Source organism: Oncorhynchus keta, chromosome 22 (assembly GCF_023373465.1).
Source record: "Oncorhynchus keta strain PuntledgeMale-10-30-2019 chromosome 22, Oket_V2, whole genome shotgun sequence".
NCBI classification, from domain to species: domain Eukaryota; kingdom Metazoa; phylum Chordata; class Actinopteri; order Salmoniformes; family Salmonidae; genus Oncorhynchus; species Oncorhynchus keta.
In genome coordinates, this window is record NC_068442.1 from 3,179,409 (window position 1) to 3,200,593 (window position 21,185).

Sequence of the window (21,185 nt, forward strand, 5' to 3'; positions counted from 1 at the left end):
GTGCACATAGGGTTGGTTTTTACATGTATTGCACAGTGTAAACACTGTCTACCCTTCCTCATTATATCGTTGGCAGTATCATAGTCAGTGCTGACTGAACTGAGTGAGTTCCATTTCATTAGTCATAGTGGGTTAGTCTATAATTGTTTTAGGCTGCGTCCCAGATGGCACTCTATTCCCTGCATACACAAAGGTGCTATCTAAAACCTTAAAAGGGTTCTTCGGCTGAACCTTTTTGGAGCCCTTTTTCCCCCCCCCTAAGAGTGTAGTGAACTACTTTTTGACCAGAGCCCTATGGGGAATAGGGTGTCATTTGGGACAGAGGCTTGGGGGTCTATACGATCTGTGTCGCCGAAGCGTTACAGATTGCACGCTAGAAATTGAAAGGTAATTTCCGATTGAACCGGCATATGCAGTGTTTACCGTGAACGTGAACGCAGTCTCCGCTAAAGTAGGAACATTTCAATCACACTGGATCGAGACTTGCACGGTCATAATTGCCTCTTTCATGCTTCCTAATGAAATCTAGCAAGAGCAGTGTGTCTGTGTCTGTTTGTGTGTGTGTGTGTGTGTGTGTGTGTGTGTGCGTCTGTGTTCTAAAGCTGTTGCTTTTTCAGGTGCATTGATTTTGAGCTGATGACACAAACCACCTGTGCGATGTAAGAAGAATCTAGCCAGGTGTCCTGGGTTCTTGAAAGCTTAGCAGCTCACATCACAGGCCTGAGATACCAAAGAACCGCTAGGGGATGAGAGTTCTGACATTTCTAGGGTACTATAGTTCACTAAAGAGTGCTCTCGGTCACCTTGGTACACATCCTGTGCTGAGACCACTCAGGCTCTTCATTTGGTTTATTTTGTACATCTATTGCACTACTAAAAGGGTCGGACCAAAATAATAGTACATTTGTCCAATGTAAAAGTTGTCATTTCTCTGCCTGAGAGAGAAATGAACTGTGAAAGAGCAAAGTTACAGTAATTTGCAATTACCGATGAGACGAAAGCTGTGAAAATGAGAACTTGGTTCAAATAATTGTTACGTCAACCTGTAGCCCTTAGGTGGTTAGTGTCACTTCAATAACCTCTCAAGTGGAAAGAATGAATTTCCTCACAATAACAGCCAAACTAAACGTTGCTTCAAGGATTCTCACAATCCTAAAGGGAGCGGTGGTTGTATCGTGACACCTTAATAGCACCGTTTTGGCTAGGTAGGTACTCATATCTCTGCATCAATGTACTATCAGTTTTTGTCTTTCAGTCAATAAACATGGGATACTCATGCCCACAACCACACTTATATTATGTCATGCACACAAATCGTTTGCTTTCAAGTCCTTTCAAGTCTCGTATTAGACCAAAAGAGAACTGAATTCCCCTGATGAGCTCTTTGACTATGACCTTTCGATCTCTCTTTTGTCTTTTTTCTCTTTCTCTCTCCCTCTCTTAGTTTTCTTGAAGTGAATAGACCAAGGTGAGCTGTACCGCACAGCCTGTACGTGCAAGGATGATGGTTGAACAACAGAATGATGAACAGAATGCAGAGCTGGAAAGTAGGACGACCCAGTCCACTGAACACAGTGACTACAGAACATGGGCTGCCTGCGCCCCCAAATGGCACCCTATTCCTTATGTTGTGCACTTCTTCAGACCAGGGCCAAAAGGAAGCAGTGGCGAAAGCAGTGCAATACATAGGGAAGAGGGTGCCATTTGGGACCCAGGCCTGGACTCGTTCTCTGATGACCTTGAAGATTTTATGGCCATTATTCTTTATTAGGTGACAGAACAGAACAGAAGTCTGACTCTGTTCATTTTTATGATTTTTATGATTCATAGCCACTGGTTTCACAGGGTCCTACAGACCATTAGGGTCGATCAAGCCAGTGAAAAAATTGCCTGGTTAAACCAGACTGAATTACTGTGCTCCCCATGAAACAATGTTGATCACATCGTTCCGTCTGGTTCGACCAGGCTAGGGATATAAGGCCCAACACAGAATCGCTATACAGGTACTGTAGTATTTGTTTATAGAATAAGGCTGTTTTTTATTTATTCCATTGAGCTATAATTGTATTATTATTTTTATTATTCATATTATGTTGCATTGTTGACAGGGAACCTGCAAGTAAGAATTTAATTGTACTGTGTACCACAAATAAACTTCAGTTGACCCCAATTATAAAAATAAAAAAAAGAATAGTTTCACCACATTAAAATGAGATTTCAGTCCACAGAACAGGGTTGAACCTCAAAACGAGGGCAAGTGTTGTTTTCTTCCTTCAAATGAATCACTAATCACAGCTGCGCACAATTTCTACTTCAGACATCAGGGACATAAAAGAGGGACTCCTTTTGTGGAACGATCCTGTCACAAACACACACCATAATTCTGTGTCCTTCCTTCGTATCTCGCTAATGGTGTAGAATCTATATTCAAAACAAGTAGAGCAGTTAAGAATCTCCCTCTCGCCCTCCCAGAGAGTAGCATGCACCACAAAGCTAACCACACTAAGGCCCACGTCTGCAGCCAGGCGATACATCACTGTCAAAACAATCGTCCTCATTTCTGTACTTTCGTACGGTGCCGCCGCGCGACACCGCTTCACACGTGGTATAACGTTTGTCTCCTGCAGATTGCAATAACTGCCAGCAGACATTCATCAACATAGACGTGTACACGTGTGACTTTCCAGGTAAATGCGTTCCTTTGTTAGTAACACTAGGTGAGGGAGACCAGTTATTAGCGCTAACTTTGATAACTCAAGACTCCTGTTATCTGTTGCTCACCGATGCCATCCTAGGAAACATTCCCATCTCTGTTATGAGAAGTTGTGTTCACGTTTGTTTGACAAAAAAAAGCGTGCTCATCGCAATTTAAAACTGGAAGGCATGCGTCTCGACAAACATGCAAATGAAATGGATATCATAGATGCAAAAATGTAGAAATGGAATCTATAATCTGCGGCGTTGTTTTGCAGCTTTTGGTGCTGTATGTTTAATGCAGCAGAAAGATAATTAGCTTGTCTATGATACCCTTGAGCACTGTATATTCCTCAGGTGTGCCCTCGACTCCCAATCTACCTAAGGACACAGACACAGAAAGAACAAAGGAATCTCGTAAAGTATGTAAAGTTATGAACATTATATTCGGGAATTAAGGGTTAGTATTGAAATCTGTTTATGGAAGCAACATAGCATTATTTAAAATCCAAGCACCAAGCAGGCAAGCGGATTTGTCCTACGATGACAAAAGGACAGAATAGGATTATTGTCATTAGCCTAAGTGCAAGTGATTTCATTTGGGTGAGCATTATCAGGACAGCAGTCTGATATTGAGAGGGATGGGAGGATGGAAAGCTAGAGAGATGGAGGGATGGGAGAAGAGACAGGAAACATCTGGAAAGGGCAGATGTTTATCTGTTTACTGGCATTCGAGGATTAGCTGTGGGTGGGCTGCTTTGCTTTGGTATGGTGGCATTATAGGAAGGTGAGTGAAGGCTTGCCTCCAGCACCCAGTGTAGTTACCCAGCAAACATGTCCACATTAAACTGGAACGACACTCTCAGTAACGGTTGCACAAAAACGACTTGTGAACTTAGAGCTATAAGGTTATATCGAAGAAGAAAAAAAGATGATTTCAAGATAATTGGCTTTAAAGTTTCGAACCCTCATTGGTTTGAATGGTGTCAGATATTTGTATCTTGTATTATTTTTTAACTTAGCAACATGAATTGGGGTATTTGCAAACCACGCCCACAAATATTCGAAAGAGCCCCTGCCTGTACATTATGACATAACTGGTCTTGGTGTGGGCTAGCCTGTGCTGGGCATGGTGTGAGCTAGCCCATGTTGGGCTGCTGTGGGCTAGCCTGTGATGGAGAGGTGTAGGCTTGCCTGTGTTTAGCTGATGTAAGCATGTTGTGTGCTAGCCCGTGCAGTGCGAGCCCATGTTTGGCTGGTGTGGGCTTGATATGAGCTTTGTGTTTGCTAGCCATATTGATCATTTAGCCAATGTCAATCAGCCAGATGGAGAGTACATGTTCCCAGAACGTAGGGACAGTATGTCAAATGTATAATTCTGTCAAAACAAAAGACCTGGTAGTCGTATCAGTGAAAGAAGGAAGAGACAGATTTTTTTTAAACAAAGAAAACAATGAAGGCTCTGAGAATGTCTGGCTTTTATAAGGCTAGCGATCACTCTTAGTTTAACATTTAGACAAACACTATAGACAACACATATGTTTAGACATCATGTCAAAGTGCAAGCCAGCTCCAATACATCCATCGTCCTTCTATGGTTACCACTTCATGATAACACACCGCCGAGAACAAAATGTCAAGAAGAAAGACTTGCCGTGGCATCATTTTTTTTTACACATCTTTCAACGGCTGTCACACAAGAGACAGCGCTGGAGAGACACAGCGTCTGACCAATCAGACGGTAGTTACCGGGCAGCATTTAAAATGTGACATCGTCTTTTTCAAGAACTTCTAAAAAAAAAAGAGTGGATGCTCAGGTTCAACGTCAAGAAGTTAGTCAATACGAAAGATTGCCATCCATAACAATCGCAACAACCCCTTACATGTGTTAGTGACTCCTCCTAGACCTTGTTTCACCTTGTTTGTCTAATATATACAGCTTGCTTGCCAACAACGGTTATCTTATTCCGTGTCATGTTTGACATTGCTTGACAGCAAACTATTGACTTGGTTATATGAGAGAGAGACAGAGAGAGAGACAGGGGGGACCGTTAAAATCCTTCGAGCAAAAACGCATGTCCATGCATTACCCTTAACGGAGTTGTGTTATTTCCATCTTCTGGTCTGTCTCAGCTTCACAAAGATGATTTAGCACAGAAAAACCTAACAAACACCTATATTTCCGAGAGAGATGGAAGACCTTGATGTTGGTGTGGATAGCCTGCAGACAAAAGCCAAATGAGAGGTGCCATCGTCACAGACTTCATCACACCGATTGTCTTTGTCACTTTGCCACTGTCATCGCATCCTATTATTACAGAAGGAATTATGCACTCTGCACCGGAGCATGCGTACGAATGGCACTCCTCTCCAATATTCCCTCTCATCCCCCTTCTCTCTATCTCTCTCATGCGTACATACACTCCGCTTACCCACATACAAAGGGGTCCTGGTAAAGGAAAAGGCAGGCATAATGTAAATTAGATTCCATTCAACGACGGGAGGAAGCAGAATGGGTGGGTTAATATTTCTTCTTTTAATAAGAAACGGACCGGGGCCTGAATCAACTGATAGCCATTCATCCCATGCTGGGCTTGCCAGGAGAAAGATGCAAATAACTGCTTCATCAAAGCAGACAATACCACATCCTTTTCCCACAGGTCAACTTCAGGGTCCTAAAACTTATATTGGGAGTAATATATCACCCATTATATTAGACATGAACTGCCTGTTCCCTTTCAGGCCTTGATAATATATAATAATATATGCCATTTAGCTGATGCTTTAATCCAATATTGCCGTTGCAAGTGCCATGTGTCACCAACTGAGCGGTACATAGGACGTTCTGCTGTTTATGCCGCTGCTCATAAGATTATATGGCACTTTTTAATGAGGGCATCACTCGTCAATGGCATCAATTTACTCAAACGGCAGAACTGGCCAACATCGTTAACTTTTCTGCAAGGGAGGGGACATTTTTATCAGGATTGCTTATGTTATATGGTGCCAACCATGCTGGAGCATGCAATGCCTATGTCTATTTAAAGAGTCTCGACACATAACCTGGATGTTTTGTAGTGACCTTCATACAGCTTGCAGCAGTGGTCACCAACCAATTGATCGCGATCGACTGGTCGATCTTCAAGGTATATCAAATCGATCACAAAACACAGCTTCCAAGACCTAGGCCACAGCTAAGTTTGATACTAGCCGACGTGAGCTTTCAGAATGTAAGGGTTTTCGTCCTCCTCTTCTGACAAGGAGTAGCAAGGATCGGACCAAAATGCAGCGTGGTATGTTGCATTTATATTTTTTGTTCAGTGTAATATGGTCTGAGAAGAACGATATTGGCAGGCCAGGCATATAGCAAATATGCTGTGATAATGTACTAGTCCTACTGCACAAACCTCATTCCTACGTAACTGTTTCTATTAGGTTCATATTTAAAAGAAAATATGAGCTGTAGATCTATGCATGCTTTTTGACTGTGAAGTGATCATCACTCAGAAAAGGTTGGTGACCACTGGCTTGCACTGTCAAGTGTAAATACATTTGTTTCAAATATCAAAGTATCAAATATACCAATATAATAATATAACCTCTGTTATACCTTTCGTATCTTGAATACAGCTTGTGTTATCATTATCTTTCCAGGGATATTTGAATCATTCTCGTCCTGTTAATGTAAATGTTTTTCTGAGCCGCCGCTCTGCCTGAAACCTGCCCTCTCTCTTTCTCTCTGCTCCCTCTCTTTCTCTCTGCTCCCTCTCTTTATCTCTTTGCTCCCTCTCTTTCTCTCTGCTCCCTCTCTTTCTCTCTGCTCCCTCTCTTTCTCTCTGCTCCCTCTCTTTATCTCTTTGCTCCCTCTCTCTTTCTCTCTGCTCCCTCTCTCTTTCTCTCTGCTCCCTCTCTTTATCTCTTTGCTCCCTCTCTTTCTCTCTGCTCCCTCTCTTTCTCTCTGCTCCCTCTCTTTCTCTCTGCTCCCTCTCTTTCTCTCTGCTCCCTCTCTTTATCTCTTTGCCCTCTCTCTTTCTCTTTGCTCCCTCTCTTTCTCTCTGCTCCCTCTCTTTCTCTCTGCTCCCTCTCTTTCTCTCTGCTCCCTCTCTTTATCTCTTTGCCCTCTCTCTTTCTCTCTGCTCCCTCTCTTTATCTATTTGCCCTCTCTCTTTCTCTCTGCTCCCTCTCTTTCTCTCTGCTCCCTCTCTTTAGCTCTTTGCCCTCTCTCTTTCTCTATGCTCCCTCTCTTTATCTCTTTGCCCTCTCTCTTTCTCTCTGCTCCCTCTCTTTCTCTCTGCTCCCTCTCTTTATCTCTGCTCCCTCTCTTTATCTCTTTGCCCTCTCTCTTTCTCTCTGCTCCCTCTCTTTATCTCTTTGCCCTCTCTCTTTCTCTCTGCTCCCTCTCTTTATCTCTTTGCCCTCTCTCTTTCTCTCTGCTCCCTCTCTTTCTCTCTGCTCCCTCTCTTTATCTCTGCTCCCTCTCTTTCTCTCTGCTCCCTCTCTTTCTCTCTGCTCCCTCTCTTTATCTCTTTGCCCTCTCTCTTTCTCCCTGCTCCCTCTCTTTATTTATTTGCCCTCTCTCTTTCTCCCTGCTCCCTCTCTTTATCTCTTTGCCCTCTCTCTTTCTCCCTGCTCCCTCTCTTTATCTATTTGCCCTCTCTCTCTCTCCCTGCTCCCTCTCTTTATCTATTTGCCCTCTCTCTTTCTCCCTGCTCCCTCTCTTTATCTATTTGCCCTCTCTCTTTCTCCCTGCTCCCTCTTTATCTCTTTGCCCTCTCTCTTTCTCCCTGCTCCCTCTCTTTATCTATTTGCCCTCTCTCTTTCTCCCTGCTCCCTCTCTTTATCTCTTTGCCCTCTCTCTTTCTCCCTGCTCCCTCTCTTTATCTCTTTGCCCTCTCTCTTTCTCTCTGCTCCCTCTCTTTCTCTCTGCTCCCTCTCTTTCTCTCTGCTCCCTCTCTTTCTCTCTGCTCCCTCTCTTTATCTCTTTGCCCTCTCTCTTTCTCCCTGCTCCCTCTCTTTATCTATTTGCCCTCTCTTTCTCTCTCTGACCCATTTGATGCCAGTCAATCTGTACTCTCTTAAACTCCCTCCTCTGGGCTCCTCTGGGCTCCTCTGGGCTCACTGCTAACTCGTTTTGTCCGCGAGACCTTGATCAAATCTCCAGCCATTTAGTTTCCTCATTAAATATGACGGCTCCTCTTGATCCTCAGCTTTCCGACGAGATAAAAGGGGGGGGGGGGGTTCTTTTTTCCGGCAAGCTGCCTTTGATCTTCACACACAGGTAGAGAGAAGGAAACCTTTTCCGACATGTTGATAAGAATAAACGTAAATCGGTGCCAGCGGTAAACTTCCTGGAATTCTTCCAAGAGAAGCTTCCCTCGACCAGCTGAGATGAGGGTAAATTTAGCAGGAAAATTGTTATTCTTTTGTCGTTGATTGCATGGCTTTCTCTTAGTAACGTGTAAACAAACCTCCCGTTGCAGTTTGATGTCATTATAGTGGAGATTTCTGTGCCCTCTTTGTTTTAACGTTCCGTTCACATTCAGTCACGAGTGTCAGAATCCATTCCATAGACTTCCATACAGAACCAATTCCTCATGCCTCAATGGCAATTGGATTTCAAATTTGAATAATCCAAATATGTAAACTGTCAAAGACATATTGTGGACAGGGCATGACAGATTGATAACACATTGGTTGGAATCATCCAAACCAGGTTATGAAAAAATACTGAATATGAATGTAAATGTATGTAAATAGGTAATGACACATCAAGAACTATTGGAGTGAAACGGATATAAGATGGACAATAAAAAGGTGTGATAAGATCTATGGAGAAGGAAGGAGACATTATGTTATTGAGGCTCTCTGGGGGAACCCAAGCGTATACAAGCAGTTGACTCCCACCTCTCAACCAGTCTTTTCTAACATAAACGTTGGCAATTGGGGCTCCATCCATGAAGCGAAAGTCCACTCATGGACGACATGAATCTGCCTTGATGCGTGCACTGCAGATTACCATACATACTATAATATTTTAAGATGTTACAATTAGAAGTCTGTACTGTATCTTCTCACATTGTGTTAGATATTAACTCACGGAATCAAAAAAGCATCATCTAAGACCAGGAAGTCCATCCAGGTTTTCCCTATTTTCAGAGTCAGCGGGGACAAACATAGACATACATTCAAATATATATTCATACATATATTCATTCAGTGCTTGTATACATTAGGGACAACAGCTGTATAATCTTAGTTGAGATCTAATGAAGAACTCATATTATATTGGACTGTTCCCATTAAACAATGACGCTCCCTGTGCGGTATTATAATACTTCTAAACCTCCTATACCATTCCCATCTGTGCCATGTTGTATTGCTGCCCTGGATGCCACAACACCGTGTCGGGGCTAGTCTAGGCTAATGAAATGCATCCAGCAAAATAAAAGTAATGAATCCTATTTCCCAGTGTGACAATCTGAACATGAGGGGTGATATAGGACAGCCCTGGCCTATCTCCATATCTGCATCCCAAATGGCACCTTAATCCCTATGTAGTGCACTACTTTCGAATGACACCCTATGGTCCCTGGACAAAAGAGGTGAGCTAAAAATAGAGAATAGGGTGCCATTTGGGACACAGACCCTCGCTGCATGGTGACCTTCTGCTACACTGAGGTTGTGTTTGACATGGCTAATACATCACGAAGCAGTCAGGAGCTATTTGCATGTGGCCTCGCCGCTACTCCAACACATGGGTAGCATCCCAAATTGCATTGCCTGGTCAATAGTAGTGCACTATATAGAGGATAGGGTGCCATTTGGGCTGCAACCGTGGTGATATGTTAACTGCAACCGCTAACTCAAAAATGGCTTACAGATTTCAGCTGGCTGTCACATACTATTAACATTACCACCACAGCCTCAGAGAATGGAGCGTTTATTTATTTTTTATTTTCTTCAGCCGTGGTGTCTATTTCCACCGGTTAGGATAGCGAAGGGGTTGTCAAACACAGCTCATCCCCCACGAGAGGCGAAAACAAACATGTTTAACACGACTCCTCCTGTCCTCTGTGACACCTTTTGGGGTTTCTCTTAAACACTGGCATGCTAAGTTTGTCTGCGAGAGACATTTTTAAAGATTCAACAGGGTCATATACTCTCAGCTGGAGCTCCCCGTCTAGTCTGGGGAAGCAGAGGAGACAGCGAGTGCTGCCATATCGCTCCGAGCTAAACGGAGCAAAGCTTGCAAATGACATTCACCTGTCCATCCAGTTGTGTTTGATCCTATGTGACTGTCAACCTGAATGACAGGGCTCGTCATAATAATTAGGGTCCTGTTGTCTTTGGTAACTCGGGAAGCTGGTTACTGTGTTTGAGTTGTGCCCTTAGCTTTTTACCGATGCTAGTAACGTATTTATTTATTGCCTTTATTAACCAGGTAAGTTACTGAGAACGCATGATCTTTTACAATAATCAGGTTACCAGGAGGGATGATGGTGGGTCAGTGTTTCATTTGGCCCACTTGTACTTGGGAAGTCAATCAAGCATACTGAAGTGAAATCATTGAAAACAAAAAGTCTCCTCGTCGACTGTCCTTTACACACAGGATACCACGAAGAGCCATTCTCAACCTTCAATTACTGTACCGTCTTCCCCTGGCTTCTTAGCTTCTTGCGTGATAGGCTATCATCTTGCCATGTCTGGAAAATGAAAGGAACAGAGTTTCGGTGACAAACACGGTTCAGCGTTTGGTTCAAAATATAGAAGAATCGGTTCAGATGGGGAAGAAGTCAAATGCAGAAAGTAATATAGGCCATTGTATCTCCACATCAATAGTTGTGCTTCCCCTCTCTCCATAGGGGGTTTTCTCGCTCATTATCTGGTGAAATAGATCCTGGCACATGCCTACCATACACAACACAGTTTTGTCTACACTTTATAAAGTCAAGCACGTCATGAAAAGAAAAGATTCCTTCTTGTGGCTCTTTGATGGAAGGACATAAAATATGAATTTCACAACAGCTGCCTGCATTGGCCCCCTTTGGTATTATGGCGTGGGTTGCTTCCCTGTCTGTCTATCTGTCTGTAGGTCTTCTAATAATCTTCCTGGGTTGGTCTCATTTTGACACACACACGCACACTCACACACATCCCTGTCGAGGTGTCTGTGTAATCTCCTTCATTATTAATCTCGCACCGCGGAAATGTCATGTCGTCGTCTCGGCTCCGGCAGCCTCCTCCACGGCAATGGCAGCTTCCACAGCGGCATCATTTAATTCTTGTTTACCATCTTCCTCTTTTGGCCTGGGTAAGCTGCCGCACAGCACACGCTTTCCCCTAAAGAATAGTATTTTCATTCTGTCAGGAGACAGAGGGAAATATGCATTGAGATCTACAGGCTTCCCTCTACCAGACATCCCTCTCATCATTCCCCTAATGGATCACAACAGCCTTTGTGTGTGTGTGTGTGTGTGTGTGTGTGTGTGTGTGTGTGTGTGTGTGTGTGTGTGTGTGTGTGTGTGTGTGTGTGTGTGTGTGTGTGTGTGTGTGTGTGTGTGTGTGTGTGTTGGAGGTGTCAAGTGATTGTGAGGAGACATCTACAGTACAGAAGCAGCCCTTGAGAAAAGCTGATTTTTCTCTCTTGCCCTACTTCCCTACTGACCCTCTGTGTCTGTGTTTTGTCCTGTCAATCAGGCCTTAATGTGATACCACAGGGATTTCAAATAAAAATGTAATGACATTTTATTTTTCACATGGTTCGCAAACAGTAAAATGCTGTACTGTAGATGTCTACTCTCACAATAATGCAGAGAGAAACAAATAAAACAAATAATAGCACAAGGAATAAATACACAATGAGTGAAGATAACTTGTCTATATACAGTAAACAGGGAACCAGTATAGATTCGATGTGCAGGGGTACGAGGTAATTGAGTTATGTATATGTATGTACATATAGGTAGGGATAAAGTGACTGGGATAGATAATGAACAGTAACAGCAGCGTATGTGATGAGTCAGAGTTAGTGCAAAAAAGGCCAATGCAGATACAGTGCATTCGGAAATTATTCAGACTCCTTGACTTTTTCAACAAACAAAAAATATGTTACAGCCTTATTCTAAAATGGATTAAAGTGATTTTTTCCCCCCATCATCAAACTACACACAATACCCCGTAATTTGTAGAAATGTTTGCAAATGTATCATTTAAACAAAACTGGAAATGTTACATTTACATAAGTATTCAGACCCTTTACTCAGTATTTTGTTGAAGCGCCTTCGGCAGCGATTCCAGCCTGGAGTCTTCTTGGGTATGACGTTACAAGCCTGGCACAACTCTATTTGGGGAGTTTTAGCCATTCTTCTCTGCAGATCCTCTCAAGATCTGTCAGGTTGGATGGGGAGCGTCACTGCACAACACATTTTTTAGGTCTCTCCAGAGATGTTCGATTGGGTTCAAGTCCGGGCTCTGGCTGGGCCCCTCAAGGACATATCCCAAAACCACTCCTGCATTCTATTGGCTGTGTGCTTAGGGTCGTTGTCCTGTTGGAAGGTGAACCTTTGCCCCAGTCTGAGGTCCTGAGCACTCTGGAGCAGGTTTTCATCAAGGATCTCTCTTTACTTTACTCCATTCATCTTTCCCTCGATCCTGACTACTCTTCCAGTCCCTGCCACTGAAAAACATCCCCGCAGCATGATGCTGCCACCACCATGCTTCACCGTAGGGATGGTGTCAGGTTTCCTCCAGACGTGACACTTGGCATTCAGACCAAAGAGTTCAATCTTGGTTTCATCAGACCAGAGAATCTTATCTCTCACGATCTGAGAGTCCTTATGTTTTTGCAACTCCAAGTGGGTTGTCGTGCCTTTTATTGAGGAGTGGCATCCATCTGTCTATGCTATCATAAAGGCCTGAATGGTGGAGTGCTACAGTGATAATTGTCCTTGGAAGACTTACAAATCTCCACAGAGGAACTCTGGAGCTCTGTTAGAGTGACCGTCGGGTTCTTGGTCACCTCCAAGACCAAGGCCCTTCTCCCCTGATTGCTCAGTCTGGACGGGCGGCCAGCTTTAGGAAGAGTCTTGGTGGTTCCAAACTTCTCCAATTTAAGAATGATGGAGGCCACTGTGTTCTTGGGGACCTTCAATGCTGCAGACATGTTTTGGTACTTTTCCCCAGATCTGTGCTTCAACATAATCCTGTCTACTGACAATGCCTTCGACCTCATGGCTTAATTTTTGCTCTGACATGCACTGTCAACTGTGGGGCCTTACATGTGCCTTTTCCAAATCATGTCCAATCAATTGAATTTACCACAGGTGGGCTGCAATCAAGTTGTAGAAACATCTCAAGGATGATCAATGGAAACTGGATGCACCTGAGCTCAATTTCAAGTCTGATAGCAAAGGGTCTGAATACTTATGTAAATAAGTATCTATTTTTTTATTTTTAATACATTTGCAAAAATGTCTAAAAACGGTTTATGTGTAGATTGCTGAGGAAAAATAATAATGCAATCAATTTTAGAATAAGGCTGTAATGTAGCAAAATGTGGAAAAAGGGAAGGGGTCTGAATACTTTCCAAATACATTGTAGTCCGGTTTGCTATTTGGTTAACTATTTAACTAACTATTTAGCAGTGTTATGGCTTGGGGGTAAAAGCTGTTCAAGGTCCTGTTGGTTCCAGACTTGGTGCATTGGTACCGCTTGCCATGTGATAGCAAAGAGAACAGTCTATGATTTTGGTGGCTGGAGTCTGACAGGTTGTAGGGCCTTCCTCTGTCACAGCCTGGTATAGAGGTCCTGGATTGCAGGGAGCTCGGCCCCAGTGATGTATTGGTCCGTACACACTACCATCTGTAGCCACCATGCGGTCGGATGCCAAGCAGTTGCCATACCAAGTGGTGATGCAGCCAGTCAAGTTGCTCTCAGTGAAGATACTCTCAACGGTGCAGCTGTAAAACTTTCTGAGGATCTGAGGGCCCATGACAAATCTTTTCAACCTCCTGCGGGGGAAGAGGCATTGTTGTGCCCTCTTCACGACTGTGTTTGTGTGGACCATGATACATTCTTAGTGATGTGGACACCGAGGAACTTGAAGCTCTCGACCTGCTGCACTACATGGGGGCATGCTCGGCCCTCCATTTCCTGTAGTCTACGATCAGCTCCTTTGTCTCGCTGACTTTGAGAGAGAGGTTGTTGTCCTGGACCACACTGCCAGGTATCTGACCTTCTCCCTGTAGGCATTCTCATTGTCGTTGATGAGCAGGCCTATCACCGTTGTGTAGTCGGCAAAGTTAGTCGTGCACAGCCTCACAATCGTGGGTGAACAAGTAGTACAGGAGGATAATACTGGTAATAATACTGGTAATAATACTGGTAATAATACTGGTAATACTTCTGGCCCTGCGGCCTTGTGAATGTTTAACCCCGTGAACCTGTTTAAAGGTCTTACTCACATCGGCCATGGAGAGTGTGATCAGTCTGGAACAGCTGGTGCTCTCATGCATGGTTCAGTGTTGGTAGCCTTGAAACAAGACCAGAACGTATTTAGTTTGTCTGGTAGGCTTGCGTCATTGTACAGGGCACAGCTGGGTTTCCCTTTGTAATCCGTGGTAGTTTGCATCCCTACCATATCCGACAAGCGTCAGAGCCGGTGTAGTAGGATTCAATCTTGATCCTGTATTGACGCTTTGCCTTTTTGATGGTTTGTCAGAGGGCGTAGCAGGATTTCTTTTAAGCGTCCGGATGAAAGCGGCAGCTGTAGCCTTTACCTCAGTGCAGATGTTGCCTGTAATCCATGGCTTCTGGTTGGGATATGTACATATTGTCACTGTAGGGACGATGACGTCAATGTACTTATAAATGAAGCAGGTGACAGATGTGGTAAACTCCTCAATGTCATCTGATGAATCCCAGAACATATTTCAGTCTGTGTTAGCGAAATAGTCCTGCAGATTAGCATCCGCTTCATTGGATCACTTTTGTAATGAGCGTGTCACTGGTACTTCATGTTTGAGTTTTTGCTTGTAAGCAGGAATCAGGAGGATAGAGTTATGGTCAGATTTGCCAAATGGAGGGCGAGGGAGAGCGTTGTATGTGTCTCTGTGTGTGGAGTAAAGATGATCTCGAGTTTTTTTCGCCTCCAGTTGCACAGGTGACATGCTGGCAGTGGTGTAAAGTAAGTTGTTTTTTGGGCTATCTGTACTTTACTTTACTATTCATATTTTTTTACACCTTTTGCTTTTACTTCACTACATTCCTAAAGAATATAATGTGCTTTTTACTCCATACACTTTCCTTGACACCCAAAAGTACTCATTACACTTTGAATGCTTAGCAGGACAGGAAAATGGTCCAAATCACACACTTCTCAAGTGAACATCCCTGATCATCCCTACACACTAAACACAAATGCTTCGTATTTAAATTATAGTGTTGGAGAGTGCCCCTGGCTATTCGTAAACAAATAAGAAAATAGTTCCATCTGGTTTGCTTAATATAAGGAATTTAAAATGATTTATACATTTACTTTTGATACTCCAGTATATTTTGGCAATTACATTTACTTTTGAAACCAAATACTTTTAGACTTTTACTCAAGTAGTATTTTACTGGGTGACTTTCCTTTTTTATAACTAATCCAAGATAGTCCAGAGCCTGTCATTTATAATGGGAGCAAATGAATCAGTGGGCAGAACAAGCAAGGAGGTGGGCAGAGCCAAGCACCAGCTAGTGAGATCCTATTGGCGAGTTCTAGTATTTATTTGCATATTTCCGTTAGGGAACAGCTACACTGTGAAGTGCGCGTGTGCAATAACTCAATTCACCTTGCACTCTAATTTTAAAAAAAAATTGGGCAAAGAGTAAAGTCTACAAAACACAGTCCACTCTGTTACAGATTCTGGCTTTGGAAACAGAAAACTGCATGGAGATCGAATGTTTAAATCGATGAGAAAATGTGTAGAATGTTTCCAAAATCCATCTCACTCCACTGCAGACCACTGGGCTTCCTCTCATCACCATATATGGTAGTGAGTGGAAACGCCAAGCGGATGCTTCACATTTATACATCCGGTGAAACATCTGGCTCATTGTTCTTTAACATTACTTTGTTACCTGGTTTCTACCTGGTTTCTACACCAATGGTGTTGGCTGCAGGTCTGAGATGTTGGGGGGGATGTCTGAAGCTGTGTCTGTGGATGAGGCAGAGAAAGAAGCAGAAGCAGTGGCTGTGGTGGTGGCGGTGTCTCTGCCTCTGTGTTTACGGCAGAGGTTGTAGCGTGTGCCATCGGGGCTCTGGGTGGGCTGTGCTGTGGGCCTGTAGTTCGGCACATGCCAGCTGTGCTATATGCTGCTCCTGTGTTTACTCTGTTTACTGACAAGGCCCTCTGCAGCTGGAGCACAGGGACAGGGAACTGCACCAGTCAGAATTATACATGTGGCTAAACAGCTCTGCAAACAACCTGGAGACAGATGGAGCCTGCTGGAATACATGAATTGGGTTCTTTCACTGCTACACTGGGTAGCACTTTGCCCTTTGTTTCTTTCTACATGACCTTGTGGCAAAATACTTTGGGTAAGACTTTCTATGACGCCCATATTAATAGTACATCAAATGCATTTTTTTTTTTTACCTATGAGGTCATGAAAGTTAGCCTCAGGTAAATGGTTGAAAGCATGAGGACGGAAGTGTAAACTTAGTTCTCTCTCATAATCGACAGTGTAGATCATGTGTCAAACTCATTCCACGGAGGGCCGAGTGCCTTCGCTCCTCCCTTGTACTTAATGATATGAGTTAAGGTCACTAATTAGTAAAGAACTCCCCTCACCTGGTTGTATAGTTGTTAATTGAAAACAAAAAAACTAAAACCTGCAGACACTAGACCCTCCACGGAATGCGTTTGACAGCCCTGGTGTAGATATTACTTTAGACTTAATATATTCCTCTGCTGGTGAAAACTCAACGCCATATTCACCGACTAACAAGTAAACATTTATTTACATCAGGGATAAATTATTCACTTACATTACGGTTTTACAATATGTATTTCTGTCACCTTTTCCACCGCATCAACCTCTGCGTTGTTACATTAAAGCACATTGAGACCAATGTGTGTTTTTACTCACAAAAGCGCCTTTATGTACCATTTTATAACATGTTCCTCAATAGATCTTCTGTTCGGCGGTCTGTCTGAGTGATCCGCAGGCGGTGTTTGTACAGTGTGTAAGGTCCATCACGACCTCATTATCCCATTAACAACCTCTCTGAACTGGATTTACCAACTGGAAAATGAAAGAGAAATATTAAAACTACATGTTCCACTAATTTAAGTGACCGTCAGAAAGCCAAAATATACATTCTGAATAAGGAATAAGCAGGGAGAGATGAAGAAAAGTTAAACATGTGGCAAATAATGAGCCCATTGTGAGCCTATCGAAATTCCGACGAGACAGGAGCTTTCATTTGTTGTCAGCTGAGGCCCAGTGAAGAAGAATGAGGCAGGATTCAGAGATATCATCATTTAATTCAACCGGTCGATTCTTATTCAGAAAACCTCAGGAGAGGAAGAAAGGATACGTACATGTGTTGGAGGAGGGAAATTACAGAAGCCTCGTCCAAAAACCATATTGGTATTTTCTGTCAAATTACATTTATACCACAATAAGATAGATACAGTGCCTTCAGAATGTATTCACACCCCTTGACTTTCTGTATTTTGTTGTGTTGCAGCCTGAATTTTAAAAAGTATTACATTTAGATTTTGTGTCACTGCCACACACCCCATGTCAAAGTATATATATATATTCTTTCAAATATTTTTTACTAATTAACTAAAAATGAAAAGCTGAACTGTCTTGAGTCAATAAGTAGTCAGACCCTTTGTTATAGCAACCCTAAATAAGTTATAGCAACCCTAAATATGCTAAACAAGACACATACTAAGTTGCATGGACTCACTCTGTGTGCAATAACATAGTCGATCATGATTTTTGAATGACTACCTCATGTCTGTACTCCACACTTATCTGTAAGGTCCCTCAGTCGAGCAGTGGAAACACAGATTCGACCAAAAAGACCAGGGAGGTTTTCCAATGCTTTGCAAAGAGCACCTATTGATAGATGGATGAAAATAAAACAGACAATGAATATCCCTTTGAGGTAAAGTCATTCACTGCATTTTCGATGGTGTGTCAATACACCCAGTCTCTATACAAATATTCAGACGGCCTTCCTAAATCAGTTGCCGGAGGGGATGAAGCCAATAGTATCTTTTAAACTGTTTCAGAGTTTAATGACTGTTGTAGGAAAAAACTGAGGATGGATCAACAACATTGTAGTCACTCCATAATACTAATCTAAATGACAGAGTGAAAAGGAAGGGAAGCCTGTACAAAATAAAAGTATTCCAAAACATGCATCCTGTTTGCAAAAAGGCACTAAAGTAAAACTGTAAAAAATAAAATGTGGTCTTGATGTCCTGAATACTTTGGGGCAAATCCAACAGAGCACATCACTGAGTACCAGTCTTCATATTTTCAAGCATAGTGGTGGCGGCATCATGTTATGGGTATGCTTGTAATCGGCAAAGACTAGGGAGTTTTTTGGGGGGATAAAAATAAATGGAATAGAGCTAAGCACAGGCAGAATCCTAGAGGAAAACATGGTTCAGTCTGCTTTTTTCTAACAGACACTGGGAGACAGATTCACCTTTCAGCAGGACAATAACATAAAACACAAGGCCAAATATACACTGGAGTACATGGAATGTTCCTGAGTGGCCTAGTTACAGTTTTGACTTAAATCAGCTTGAAAATCTATGGCAAAACTTGAAAATGGCTGTCTAGCAATGATTAACAATCAACTTGACAGAGCTTGAAGAATTTTAAAAAGAATAATGTGCAAATATTGTACAATCCAGGTGTGCAAAGCTCTTAGAGATTTACCTAGAAAGACTCACAGCTGTAATCGCTGCCAATGGTGATTCTAACATGTAATGACTCAGGGGTGTGAATACTTATGTAAATGAGATTTCTGTATTTCATTTTCAATACAATTGCTAAAATTTCTTCAACATGTTTTCACTTTTTCTTAACAGGGTATTGTCTGTAGATGGGTGAGAAAAAGCTAATCCATTTTGAATTCAGCTTTGACACAATAAAATGTGGAATAAGTGAAGGGGTATGAATCCTTTCTCACTGTATTACCTGTGAGTGAAATGGTTTACTATGTTTTAATTAAGATACACATGAATCACATGGAATAGCTTGTGTTGGGTTTTTACATTTCACAGCAATATCAACAACACCCTTCAAAATGTTAAGCACATTTTAAAAAAAATGTTGATGCATTTAATGAATTGGTCTTAGATTCAGTTGGGTTTGCTCATACATAAGCCACGCCCTAAGCTCTGGAGAGAGGGGTTTACTGATGATCTCACAGATGGTCTGTTACTCCCCTCAATCACCATGAAGCCATAAGACGTGAGTGGCTAATGAAAATGAATGGCTGAGTCCACTCACCCTGATTGACCAACCGTTTCTCATCGATAGTTATAATCAAGGAGCAAAACCTCCAGGAAGAAGGCAAGATGGAATGAAGGCTCCATGGTGCCAGAAGAATACAGCAGGCAGGGCTAAACTATGATGAAACATTGAATACAGGGGTGGAATTAAGAAAAGGTCATTTTCCTAAGGGATGCAATTGAGTAAGCGATGTGATTGGAAGGTAAAAAACACCTGGGAACACACCAATGTAAAATCCTAGAATTCACCAAAATGATTCTCTCTCTAACATGTTCTGAAGACACGATGAAAGTCAAGGAGCTGCACCACACAGTAACAACCCCTCTGGAATAAACACATCAATATCAGACAGTTGATATGACTCAGAGCAGACTTTAGATTAAAAAAAATATATTTTACATGTTTATTCTCACCAACACTCCTTTTGATTGCATGGAATAGCAGAAGTATACATCTGTACTAACGTACAGTAACACTTCTATTGCAATGAGATACCTAGCACTAAAACACATTTGATCCATGAGAGAACACTAGAATATACATTTCCTGAAGCCTTTTGAAGCTAAAAAATGTGCAATTAAGTACAGAACATCCAGCTATGTAGGTTGAGTCTTTGGAGAAAACTCCATGCATTTCATGCCTATAAGCCTGCAGCATTCCCCACTATTGTCTCTCTTTCCTTGTGAGATAGTCTAAAAGCCAGTATAAATGTAGGTATTACCATGAATACAATCATCCACTTCGACATGAACCTAACAGAAAAACACCTAAGAAGTCCATTCATGTGTCAGTGTAAAGAGGTGTAATCTAAATGCAAATGGTGAATTATCATCCATCCTCGTCTTAGGCTGAGTCCCAAATGGCACCGTGTTCGGTAGAAAGCTATTGACTAGAGTCCTATCGGGCAATACATAGAGAGTAGTGTGCCATGTGGGTTGCTAGTGCTGTCCTTTGGCACTATTCCTTTCAGCATAATAGCTTGCATGTTGTTATTAGGCATTGGGAATGAGATAATGATGAGCCATGATCAAATAGTATAAATTGCGTTACATCCACCAAGCCTGTTATTATTGTCACTTAGTGCCTCTGGGGTTGGTGGGACTGGGAGGTAGGATCACCCTGTCATGTCTGGCTTGAATGTAGGTGAAGTCTGGGAATGAATGAAGCCGTTGACTCTGCTTTATGTCCCAAATGGCACTCAATTCCATACATAGGGCTCTGGTCAAAAGTAGTGCACTATGGGCCCTGGTCAAAAGTAGTGCACCAATATAGGGAATAGGGTGCCATTTGGGATGTAGACACTGTCGACACTTTGACAATGTTCTTGTTTGTCCTTCACTGAAAAAACAAATTCTAGTTGTTTCAACAAATTATTATTAAGTAACTGGTTCCACAGCCATGTTTTTTTTAGCTTACTCAACATTCCTGTCAAAGTGTGTGACTTGAACTTAACATTTTAAGTTGGCCCAAATTTAGCTCCAACTTGAAAGCTACGGCAAAAATTCTGTCAACTTAAAATTGTGTTCATATGTTCATTCAACTAGAAATTATTATTTGGGCATTGTTTTACACACAAAAAAAAGGTGTTGGAACTAGTTACACACACACACACGGTGCATTTGTTTTCAACTTACATATGACACGTTTACATACATGATTACATTGTTTTAGGTTTTCCTGCATAGTTGTCTAATGGTGTTGGGGTATAATACTCTGTTTCATTTTACTCCTTAATCACAATGATAAATAAAAGTACACTCAAGTAAAACTATTTTAACAGAACTGAGATTTACTTGGAAGTGCAAGGTGAAGCAAAAGAGGTCAAATCAGTCATTGACACAGACATGGTGGCGTGGCAGAAAGATCGCTACGTCCTGAACCAGATTATTTTGTGTCCAATAGAAACGAATGGTAAATACGGTATTGTGTCATTTTGGAGTAACTTTTACTGTAAATAAGGA